A 5,083-nucleotide genomic window follows, 5' to 3' on the forward strand; every position below is an offset into this window, starting at 1 on the left:
GAAGGTCACCAAGACCGAATTTCTGATCCGATTCAGTGGTTCGACCCATACTCAGTTTTTTCTCGGATCAGTGAACATACCCCTTTGGCAATACTGGCCAAATTTCGAACGGGCCGCGGGGTGGCTATAGGGCATAATTGTGGATCCGATTCTTTCGTAGGATCATACATATTGTTTGGAGGTCACCAAGACCGAATTTCTGATCCGATTCAGTGGTTCGACCCATACTCAGTTTTTTCTCCGGATCAGTGAACATACCCCTTTGACAATACTGGCAAAATTCGAACGGGCCGCGGGGTGGCTATAGGGCATAATTGTGGATCCGATTCTTTCGTAGGATCACAAAATATTGTATGGAGGTCACCAAGACCGAATCTCTGATCCGATTCAGTGGTTCGACCCATACTCAGTTTTTTCTCGGATCAGTGAACATACCCTTTTGGCAATACTGGCCAAATTTCGAACAGGCCGCGGGGTGGCTATAGGGCATAATTGTGGATCCGATTCTTTCGTAGGATCATAAAATATTGTACGGAGGTCACCAAGACCGAATTTCTGATCCGATTCAGTGGTTCGACCCATACTCAGTTTTTTCTCGGATCAGTGAACATACCCCTTTGGCAATACTGGCCAAATTTCGAACGGGCCACGGGGTGGCTATATGGCATAATTGTGGATCCGATTCTTTCGTAGGATCATAAATATTGTTTAGAGGTCACCAAGACCGAATTTCTGATCCGATTCAGTGGTTCGACCCATACTCAGTTTTTTCTCCGGATCAGTGAACATACCCCTTTGGCAATACAGGCAAAATTTCGAACGGGCCGCGGGGTGGCTATAGGGCATAATTGTGGATCCGATTCTTTCGTAGGATCATAAAATATTGTATGGAGGTCACCAAGACCGAATTTCTGATCCGATTCAGTGGTTCGACCCTTACTCAGTTTTTTCTCCGGATCAGTGAACATACCCCTTTGGCAATACTGGCAAAATTTCGAACGGGCCGTGGGGTGGCTATAGGGCATAATTGTGGATCCGATTCTTTCGTAGGATCATAAATATTGTTTGAAGGTCACCAAGACCGAATTTCTGATCCGATTCAGTGGTTCGACCCATACTCAGTTTTTTCTCGGATCAGTGAACATACCCCTTTGGCAATACTGGCCAAATTTCGAACGGGCCGTGGGGTGGCTATAGGGCATAATTGTGGATCCGATTCTTTCGTAAGATCATAAAAATTGTTTGAAGGTCACCAAGACCGAATTTCTGATCCGATTCAGTGGTTCGACCCATACTCAGTTTTTTCTCGGATCAGTGAACATACCCCTTTGGCAATACTGGCCAAATTTCGAACGGGCCGCGGGGTGGCTATAGGGCATAATTGTGGATCCGATTCTTTCGTAGGATCATACATATTGTTTGGAGGTCACCAAGACCGAATTTCTGATCCGATTCAGTGGTTCGACCCATACTCAGTTTTTTCTCCGGATCAGTGAACATACCCCTTTGACAATACTGGCAAAATTCGAACGGGCCGCGGGGTGGCTATAGGGCATAATTGTGGATCCGATTCTTTCGTAGGATCACAAAATATTGTATGGAGGTCACCAAGACCGAATCTCTGATCCGATTCAGTGGTTCGACCCATACTCAGTTTTTTCTCGGATCAGTGAACATACCCTTTTGGCAATACTGGCCAAATTTCGAACAGGCCGCGGGGTGGCTATAGGGCATAATTGTGGATCCGATTCTTTCGTAGGATCATAAAATATTGTACGGAGGTCACCAAGACCGAATTTCTGATCCGATTCAGTGGTTCGACCCATACTCAGTTTTTTCTCGGATCAGTGAACATACCCCTTTGGCAATACTGGCCAAATTTCGAACGGGCCACGGGGTGGCTATATGGCATAATTGTGGATCCGATTCTTTCGTAGGATCATAAATATTGTTTGGAGGTCACCAAGACCGAATTTCTGATCCGATTCAGTGGTTCGACCCATACTCAGTTTTTTCTCCGGATCAGTGAACATACCCCTTTGGCAATACAGGCAAAATTTCGAACGGGCCGCGGGGTGGCTATAGGGCATAATTGTGGATCCGATTCTTTCGTAGGATCATAAAATATTGTATGGAGGTCACCAAGACCGAATTTCTGATCCGATTCAGTGGTTCGACCCTTACTCAGTTTTTTCTCCGGATCAGTGAACATACCCCTTTGGCAATACTGGCAAAATTTCGAACGGGCCGCGGGGTGGCTATAGGGCGTAATTGTGGATCCGATTCTTTCGTAGGATCATAAATATTGTTTGAAGGTCACCAAGACCGAATTTCTGATCCGATTCAGTGGTTCGACCCATACTCAGTTTTTTCTCGGATCAGTGAACATACCCCTTTGGCAATACTGGCCAAATTTCGAACGGGCCGTGGGGTGGCTATAGGGCATAATTGTGGATCCGATTCTTTCGTAGGATCATAAAAATTGTTTGAAGGTCACCAAGACCGAATTTCTGATCCGATTCTGTGGTTCGACCCATACTCAGTTTTTTCTCGGATCAGTGAACATACCCCTTTGGCAATACTGGCCAAATTTCGAACGGGCCGCGGGGTGGCTATAGGGCATAATTGTGGATCCGATTCTTTCGTAGGATCATACATATTGTTTGGAGGTCACCAAGACCGAATTTCTGATCCGATTCAGTGGTTCGACCCATACTCAGTTTTTTCTCCGGATCAGTGAACATACCCCTTTGGCAATACTGGCAAAATTCGAACGGGCCGCGGGGTGGCTATAGGGCATAATTGTGGATCCGATTCTTTCGTAGGATCATAAAATATTGTATGGAGGTCACCAAGACCGAATCTCTGATCCGATTCAGTGGTTCGACCCATACTCAGTTTTTTCTCGGATCAGTGAACATACCCTTTTGGCAATACTGGCCAAATTTCGAACAGGCCGCGGGGTGGCTATAGGGCATAATTGTGGATCCGATTCTTTCGTAGGATCATAAAATATTGTACGGAGGTCACCAAGACCGAATTTCTGATCCGATTCAGTGGTTCGACCCATACTCAGTTTTTTCTCGGATCAGTGAACATACCCCTTTGGCAATACTGGCCAAATTTCGAACGGGCCACGGGGTGGCTATATGGCATAATTGTGGATCCGATTCTTTCGTAGGATCATAAATATTGTTTGGAGGTCACCAAGACCGAATTTCTGATCCGATTCAGTGGTTCGACCCATACTCAGTTTTTTCTCCGGATCAGTGAACATACCCCTTTGGCAATACAGGCAAAATTTCGAACGGGCCGCGGGGTGGCTATAGGGCATAATTGTGGATCCGATTCTTTCGTAGGATCATAAAATATTGTACGGAGGTCACCAAGACAGAATTTCTGATCCGATTCAGTGGTTCGACCCATACTCAGTTTTTTTCTCGGATCAGTGAACATACCCCTTTGGCAATACTGGCCAAATTTCGAACGGGCCACGGGGTGGCTATATGGCATAATTGTGGATCCGATTCTTTCGTAGGATCATAAATATTGTTTGGAGGTCACCAAGACCGAATTTCTGATCCGATTCAGTGGTTCGACCCATACTCAGTTTTTTCTCCGGATCAGTGAACATACCCCTTTGGCAATACAGGCAAAATTTCGAACGGGCCGCGGGGTGGCTATAGGGCATAATTGTGGATCCGATTCTTTCGTAGGATCATAAAATATTGTATGGAGGTCACCAAGACCGAATTTCTGATCCGATTCAGTGGTTCGACCCTTACTCAGTTTTTTCTCCGGATCAGTGAACATACCCCTTTGGCAATACTGGCAAAATTTCGAACGGGCCGCGGGGTGGCTATAGGGCATAATTGTGGATCCGATTCTTTCGTAGGATCATAAATATTGTTTGAAGGTCACCAAGACCGAATTTCTGATCCGATTCAGTGGTTCGACCCATACTCAGTTTTTTCTCCGGATCAGTGAACATACCCCTTTGGCAATACTGGCAAAATTTCGAACGGGCCGTGGGGTGGCTATAGGGCATAATTGTGGATCCGATTCTTTCGTAGGATCATAAATATTGTTTGAAGGTCACCAAGACCGAATTTCTGATCCGATTCAGTGGTTCGACCCATACTCAGTTTTTTCTCGGATCAGTGAACATACCCCTTTGGCAATACTTTCCAAATTTCGAACGGGCCGTGGGGTGGCTATAGGGCATAATTGTGGATCCGATTCTTTCGTAGGATCATAAATATTGTTTGAAGGTCACCAAGACCGAATTTCTGATCCGATTCAGTGGTTCGACCCATACTCAGTTTTTTCTCGGATCAGTGAACATACCCCTTTGGCAATACTGGCCAAATTTCGAACGGGCCGCGGGGTGGCTATAGGGCATAATTGTGGATCCGATTCTTTCGTAGGATCATACATATTGTTTGGAGGTCACCAAGACCGAATTTCTGATCCGATTCAGTGGTTCGACCCATACTCAGTTTTTTCTCCGGATCAGTGAACATACCCCTTTGACAATACTGGCAAAATTCGAACGGGCCGCGGGGTGGCTATAGGGCATAATTGTGGATCCGATTCTTTCGTAGGATCACAAAATATTGTATGGAGGTCACCAAGACCGAATCTCTGATCCGATTCAGTGGTTCGACCCATACTCAGTTTTTTCTCGGATCAGTGAACATACCCTTTTGGCAATACTGGCCAAATTTCGAACAGGCCGCGGGGTGGCTATAGGGCATAATTGTGGATCCGATTCTTTCGTAGGATCATAAAATATTGTACGGAGGTCACCAAGACCGAATTTCTGATCCGATTCAGTGGTTCGACCCATACTCAGTTTTTTCTCGGATCAGTGAACATACCCCTTTGGCAATACTGGCCAAATTTCGAACGGGCCACGGGGTGGCTATATGGCATAATTGTGGATCCGATTCTTTCGTAGGATCATAAATATTGTTTGGAGGTCACCAAGACCGAATTTCTGATCCGATTCAGTGGTTCGACCCATACTCAGTTTTTTCTCCGGATCAGTGAACATACCCCTTTGGCAATACAGGCAAAATTT

The sequence above is a fragment of the Bidens hawaiensis genome, unplaced genomic scaffold, assembly GCF_021521415.1.
Source record: "Bidens hawaiensis isolate Kalapana, Puna unplaced genomic scaffold, B.hawaiensis_p1.1 tig00006709_1, whole genome shotgun sequence".
Taxonomy (NCBI): Eukaryota; Viridiplantae; Streptophyta; class Magnoliopsida; order Asterales; family Asteraceae; genus Bidens; species Bidens hawaiensis.